This window comes from Myodes glareolus, chromosome 6, assembly GCF_982192425.1.
Source record: "Myodes glareolus chromosome 6, mMyoGla1.1, whole genome shotgun sequence".
Taxonomy (NCBI): Eukaryota; Metazoa; Chordata; class Mammalia; order Rodentia; family Cricetidae; genus Myodes; species Myodes glareolus.
This window is the reverse complement of record NC_142031.1, coordinates 6,138,388-6,145,715: the sequence shown is the minus strand read 5'-3', so window position 1 is coordinate 6,145,715 and position 7,328 is coordinate 6,138,388. Positions and strand designations below refer to the sequence as shown.

Sequence of the window (7,328 nt, the reverse complement as noted above, 5' to 3'; positions counted from 1 at the left end):
CTCTCACATGCTGTCCTCCGAACCCCCCCCCCCACAGTGGCATGTGTGTATGGTTGCACGCGTTCTAAATAAACACATACGATTCATTTCTTTTAAAGATTCATTTATTTATTCCCAATGTATACGGTGTTCTGCCTACCTGTCTGCTTGCATGCCAGAAGAGGGTGCCAGATCTCATTATAGATGGTTGTGAGCCACCATGTGGTTGCTGGGAATTGAACTTGGGTCCTCTAGAAGAGCAGTCTCTTAACTCTTAACCTCAGAGCCATCTCTCTAGCCCCAAAAAGGTGATTCGTTTTTTAAATTCATGATTTTATTTTTTACTTTTTGAGAGAGGGTCTCACTATGTCATCCAACCTGGCCTGAAATTCAGTATGTAGACCAAGCTAGCCTGCCTCTGCCTCCCAAGTGCTGGGATTAAAGGCACGGGCACAATGCTGGGTTCCACTGCTTTGACTGAGAAGGTTGTCTGTGTCCACACTGTTCAAGTTCACTTTCCACACCAAATACATTCCAGTCCACGAGCGTGCTTTGGGACATTTGCTCAGGTTTTTATCTGTCCTGCGGGCTCACTGGACACAATGCTGCTGTGGGTGTATAACCCTTATAATCCTGCCTGGTTGAACCACGGGGCATTCCTGCAGGGCACACGTTCAGAAGCTGCGGTTTGGAGCAGATGGTGCGGGAGAATTGTCTGTAATCTGTCAATCATGTTTTAAATAAACGCTGATTGGCCAGGCAGGAGGTGTAGGCGGGAAAACTAGACAGGAAGTGGAAATGATGCAAGGAGAGCAGGAAAATTCTGGGGAGGAGTAAATTGATTTCTCCCACTCCTGCCCAGATCACCGAAGCAGCGGGATGTGAGCTACCCCACTGAAAAAGGTACTGAGCCACATGGCTAAAATAGATCCAAAAAAATGGGTTAATCAAGATATGAATGTTAGCTAATAAGTAGCCTGACCTAATGGGCCAATCAGCTTAACAACTTACAGAGTCCTCTGTATGGATGATTTTCTCTGGGACTAAACAGCCTGGGGAATAGGGCAGGACAGAAACACAAACAAGCAGACCCGGCCTTTTCATGTTACAAGCAGACATCTTTGTCCGAGTCTCCCCGAAGGCCGTACTCATCAACACCTCTGAAGGCAGCGAGGACTGCTCACTCACTCACCACCATCTGGTAGGTGACAGACAGTGACAAGAGTCCTGATTGACATTTCCAGGTGACCCGTGGACTCCAACACTTGACGCTTACCACCGTTTCAGTATCTCCTCTGTAGCATGCCTGGCCAAGCATCTGTCTGTCTTTCTGCTGGGCATCTGTCTGTCTTGGCTGTTTATAAGTGTCCACATGTCTCAGGACAGAGTCCTTAGCAGTGAAATTGATGCTGTTTTGGGAATCGCCCTGGGGTCCTGGTAGAGAACTCCTCCCTTTCCCCTGGGCTGTGGACATCTTCGGGGTAATCTTCCAGCAATGTCGTGGTCGCTTTGATGTGCCCTTTACTAGAACAGGTTTTATTCTTGGTGTGAGGTAAGTGTCCCACTCCCATATCCACTTGGCTAAGTGTCACCCAAGGAGAGGATCTTCTCTCTTCATGGTACTGAGGGGACAGTTCTGTCATAGATGAAATTCCTAAGTGTTTGGGGTCCATGTCACCCATCCCTTCTCCTGTGTGCATGGCTCTGTGGTAGGTCTTCACGTCTGGTGGAGTGAGGCCTTCCTCCTCATTTACATGTCTCTGTTTGTAGCACAAGCCTGGTCACCTGGGTGGGATCTCCAGAACCTACGTAAAGAAGAAATGAGGAACTGACTTCATGAAGCTGCCCTCTGACCATGCCATGGTATGTATGCACCCACATACATCATGCATGTGCACACACGTGCACAGATAAGTCAAGTTAAAAATAATTTCAAAAGGTGAGAATCAATTAAGGCAAAACACCATATCAACTTTCGATTCTCTATGTACCTGCAGTGAACCAGCATGGGGCATACAGGGGTACAAATGCCACACACTTACCCTGACAACAGACTCTTGCTGTGAGCCTCTTCCAGCCTCCAAAAACAAAAGCGCCCCACCCCCACCCCATGCTGTTGCCTCTCTGTCTGTCCGCCCATTGGATTAATAACTCTAATAGACTCTTTATTCCCTGGTTATCTGTCTTCGTGTCTTCCTGACACCCACCCCCACCCTACCTTCACTCCCCACCCTACCCTACCCTCACCCCCAACCTTCTTCTCTCCTCCTCTCCACTGAAGTTCCAGCAGTGACTGTGATCTTTGGGCTTTCCCGCTCTCCATCTTGGTTTCTTGGTTCCACTCTGGTCCAGGCTCAGGTGGGTCTAGACTGAGCGCCATGCACCCCTGCATGCCTCCTCCCAACCCTTCCCTCTTGCACCTTCTAGCCACGCGCTCCCCCCACAACCTCATCCGCTCCCTCAGCACTTGCCAGTCTTGTCCCAGCAGCTTTCCTGTTAGTGTTGTTTCTTTGTCCCTTGTCCCAAAAAAACTCCACAATGCCCAGCAGATCTAGTTCTCAGAAATATTCCCGACATGCTGCCCGACGGGGACTGATTGGCAGCACCGGATCCCACCCACTGCTGCTTCAGATGCCCTAGTTTTTTTGCGCTGCAAACCTCGGCCCTGTATTTGATTTTCCCAGGGACCATACGGCTGGCTGGGGTCACCTATTCTCATCTTTCCTAATCTCTTCTTGTTGTTGTTACTATAACAGAATTCCCAAGAGTGAGTGAGTTATTAAGAACACAAGGTTATTTTGGCCCATGGCTCTGGAGGCCCCAAGATCTGGTGAGCGCCCCCTGCTGCTGGACAACGAAGAATACAAAGAATTCGCTTCCCCAGGAAGGCAGGAGTCGCTGTCGCTGAAAGGTTAGGGGCTTGGAATTCAGTGAGACACTGAGGAGATCTTTTGGGGTAAGTAACTACCTGGAGGCATTATCAGCTCCATGGATAGACAGACAGCCAGCAGCGTGGCAGGGACTCTGAGGAGAGTTCAGGCCCCGGAGCAGGGGATGCCCCTTCTGGGGCTCAGAGATAGGACCTTCCATGGCATGTGGTTGGTGAGCATTCCCCAGCACAGGCTGGCAACCAGGCTGGCCCTGATTCCCGGGCTGCTGCATGAAGAAGGCATATGCCACCCTGACGTTGTGGGGGAGTAGGGACATATGCAGTTAGGAGGCACCCATAACCTGGATCAAGGCTATGCCATCCCTGTCGCCCTCTGATGCCCCAGAGTCTGGCAGCCTGAGGTCTGTAAACTTCCTTGGGCAAGTGGAGTCCAGGTAGCTGGGGATTAGAAGTTTGCAGACAAGCTACTGGTAGGGGCTGGCCTGTCCCCTGTAGAGGCTGTGGCTTCAAAGAGGCTTATAGACCAAACCCCAACTATCATGGAAAAGCCCTCCCCTCCCCACTTCAGCCTCCATTGCCTTGAGGGTCAAAGACTCAGCAGCTGGACTCTGAGGGGCGGAGCCATTCACGCCCTGACACCGTCATTTGGCCTGGATATCTTGGTTGCCTCAGTGAAGAGTCTGGGATCTTGGGTAAAGGTTTCTCACACATGAGTGGATTCCATTCGGAGTGTGTTTTCAGTGACCGTGTGTGTTGTATGTGGTGTGTGTGTGTGTGCACATGCAGGTTTAATATCAACTTCCTGTTGCTTCCATCTTTTTTTGAGACAGTCTCTTACTCAAGCTGGAACACAGTGATAGGTACTAGACGTTTTGGGTGGGGGGCTGCCAGAGAGTCGAGCCTGGGCTCTTGGTTTTGCCCAGCGAGCGTCTAACCTTTGAGCTGCCTCCCCAGCTTTGAATTCCGGTTCTTCGGGGCCTTTTTGAGGGGGCTACCTTGAAGTGGGCATGTGCATTTTTTATGACTAGATTAACTTGAACGGCATTGAAATCAGCCTTTCGAAAATAAAACAGTGCTCAGGGCCGTGCGAAGAATAACAGGGTCGTGCTTTACGGCCAGGTTTCCTGGGACCCAGAAAGGATCCTTTCTGGGTCCCAGAGCCTGCAGGGAGCCTGTCTAACAGCCCCTGTCTGGGAAGGGCTCCCTGGGCAGCTGACCCTACAGAACTGAGGCGTTTCGGGGCCAGTCTGGGCTGTTATTTCTTATTTTCACGATGTAGCACCTCGCTTCCTGACTCCTAATTGCTCTTTCTGAACTTAAATGGTGCGGAAGCCGCACTGCTCGGCTCTGCCGCCCACTGCAGCACTGTTCCACGGTCAGAGTCTGAATGCAAAGCACTCTTTTAACCTGACTAGCCAAGGTGGGTGGGGACCCTCCCACAGTCCACAGCCACAAATCTTCCCCGGGCCCTCCCTCCTGCCGTGATGTCCCCCCTGTTTTCTCCTTCAGTGACTGCACCTCTGGGGTGCATTTATCACTTCACTGCACTGCACTGGGGCTCAGTACGAGGTCGCCAACAGGCAGAACCTCATTACTTACCCAACTTGAATGGGGCTGTTTTCTCTCTTTCTTGGAAGCCTCCCTCTGGAGTTCCACAATCCGTTCTCAGATCAAAACTGTGTCTGCTGCTGGGTGAAATTTCCCCGCGGGCCCAACACAGCCCACGCTGTACTTACAGAGATTTTATTTTACTCCGTTTAGCTTTCTTTCTTTCTTTCTTTCTTTCTTTCTTTCTTTCTTTCTTTCGTTCTTTTTTCCTTCCTTCCTTCCTTCCTTCCTTCCTTCCTTCCTTCCTTCCTTCCTTTCCTTTCCTTTCCTTTCCTTTCCTTCTGTCCTCCCTCCCTCCCTCCCTCCTTCCTTCCTTCCTCTCTCTTTCTCCAACAAGCTCAGTGGATCAGATTCTCCTGGATTGCAGACACTTTGTCTTTCAATAGAAATTAGATTCTTTGCTGAGGGCCTGCTGGGAAGGAACCTGCTTTAACCTGAGTTCTGTCCCTTCTGCCCTACTTGACACCCATCTGGTCTGTGTCACCTTAGGTTGGAGCTAAGGACTAAACAACCCCATTTCCCTGTAGCAGGACACACACCAGCAGACACCCCGCCATGAATATGTCTGTGAATCTATGATGGGCTCCCCAAACTTCAGGAAGGGAATGCTAAATCCCACAGGTACCTCTGTCTGTCTGGCAACCTAGTCCTCACAGGTGACTCTGTGAGCCCCGTTTCTGCAGAGAGGGGTGATCAGCTCCTCTGAGTTTATAAGCAAATATCTTAAGTGTCTAGATTCCCATGGAGCCATGGGAACCTAGGAACCCAGATACTTCAGACATCAAAGCAAAAGGTGGACATCAACTAGGGAAGATGCCTGACGCTGGCTTCTGGACCCCACACGGGCACGCCTGAACACACACACTGGTACACGACTGAGAAGTGTTGAGGATCATTTGTCATGGAAGCATCTGGAATGCTTCACTGTTCTCAGAGCCCTCTGCCGGTCCACAGTAAGGATTCTCTCAGTTCAAGGTGTTTGGGAGTAAAGACCTAGCAGGAGTTCATGCCGTGGTTACAGTAGTCCTTGTGTGTCATATGTAATGCTTTGAACTGCTGCTAGGGACACCCCCAAATCCATTTTTGTGCTTTAGTCCAAGCCAACAGCTTTGGGGCTGCAGTGTCACTCACAGGTCACGGAGTCCCAGCTGAAGGCTCTGCAGGATCCGCAAGACAGCAACAGCCTGAATCCCCAGCCGCCGCAGGGCTGAAGGGAGTCACTGAGCTTCTTAGGTTGGCTGTGGCCTCAGCCTGTCCTGTCCTAATGAGTGGGACACGAAAGACAAGGTATCCCTAGGAGAGGGTAAGGGACCTGGCGTGCCCAAGTCTCCACTCTGTCTTTAGAGACCTCCTCTCTGGTTGGCACCAGCAGCCCTGAGTCTGTGGTCAATCTTGGAACCATCTAGGTTGTGAAGAGCTGGGTTCTTCAAGATTCCAAAAGAGGGTAGATTCCGGGGCCCTGTCTGCTCTCATTCCTGTCTCCGATCTGGCTTTATTCATTTGTGTGAGTGATGGTTTGAAAGACAATGGCCCCCATAGGCTCATCTATTTGAATGCTTAGTCCCCAGTTAGTGGCACTGTTTGGGAAGGCTTTGGGGGGGGGGTGGCCTTGTTGAAGGTATCACTGAGGACGGGCTTTGAGGTTTCAGAAGCCTATGCCAGGCCCAGAATCTCTCTTCCCGCCGCCTGTGGATCAGGTGTAGAGCTCTCGGCTGCTCCTCCAGCACCATGTTTCCGCCGCTCTGCTCCCTGCCATAATGATAATGGACTGAACTTCCGAAACGGTAAGCAAGCCCCGACTAAATGCTTTATTTTATGAGCTGCCTGGGTCATGGTGTCCTTCCCAGCAACAGAACAGTCATCAAGGCATTGTGTGTGTTCGCCTGAATGGGTGTATGTGGCTCTGTGCCTGCAGGAGGCTGAAGAGACCTGCGGAAGGCACTGGATCTTTTAGGACTGGAGTTACAGGGGCGTGTGAGATGCCCAAGGTGGGCACTGGAAACTCACGGTCCCACTTGTGTGCCCTGGTGTTCCTGTGGCCTAGAAGGGCACACTCTTGACACAGGCTGAGTCGGTGAGCGAACCCTGACATGACTTAGCTCTGGTTTTTGCTCTTCAGTTCCGAGAAGTCCAGTGTACAGAGAAACTGGGTGCCTGGGCCCCACCTGGTCCGCGTTGTCCTTAGGGTGAAGCAGAGCTGCTCAGAGCCATCCTGGCTGCACCAGGCTGTCTCCACACTCCCTACTGTAGAGGCCAAGCTGCTAATCTCGAATTTCAGAACATTCTAGAAAGGATAATGCTAGGAACTCTGGGAGGTGTAGTGTCAGGGCAGAATCAGGGTGACCTTGCCCAGGCTTTGCTCTCTCCCTGAATTCAAGCCTTCCCTGAACCTCTTGCCCTTTGCTGGAAGGCTGGAAGGTCAGAAGGGGTCTGGGACCCAGAGCCCTGTGAACACAGCTCAACTCCCTTTGATTTATAAACAAAACTCATAAACATTCCCCACCTTCCAAAGGGCATTGCTGCCAGCGGGGCCCAGACTTTCCGACTCACTCCTAAATCACCGGCTGCCAATTTTCCACTTGCAAGAGGGGAAAGCTTCGTAAACTGCTTGCTTCCACCTGACCTGTGGAGGAGGGTGAAGCCATGGCAAGTCGGAAGTTATGAACACAACACGTTTATAAAAATTCCAACTGCAGAGGCCTTGCCAATGAACCTAGCCAGACTTCAAGTGGCAAAACTGACAGTCTTGTGTGGGTGGATGGGTGGATGGCACCAGGTCACACGGGAACAGGCTGAGCTGGGATGGCAGGAGAGACCTGGGGACGCACAGAGGCTCCAGGAAGGGAAATTT

General features: G+C 51.3%; 1 long non-coding RNA gene across 1 annotated transcript in view; it reads left to right on the top strand.

The window, feature by feature from the left end:
* The first annotated feature begins 794 nt into the window (after nt 1-794).
* The window catches only part of LOC146894069 (uncharacterized), a 31,721-nt gene continuing 25,187 nt past the window's right edge, over nt 795-7,328 (top strand). The window contains exons 1-3 of the long non-coding RNA XR_015001980.1: nt 795-882; nt 1,750-1,842; nt 2,736-2,935. This is a non-coding gene — a long non-coding RNA (uncharacterized LOC146894069). The remainder of the gene's footprint in view (nt 883-1,749; nt 1,843-2,735; nt 2,936-7,328) is intronic.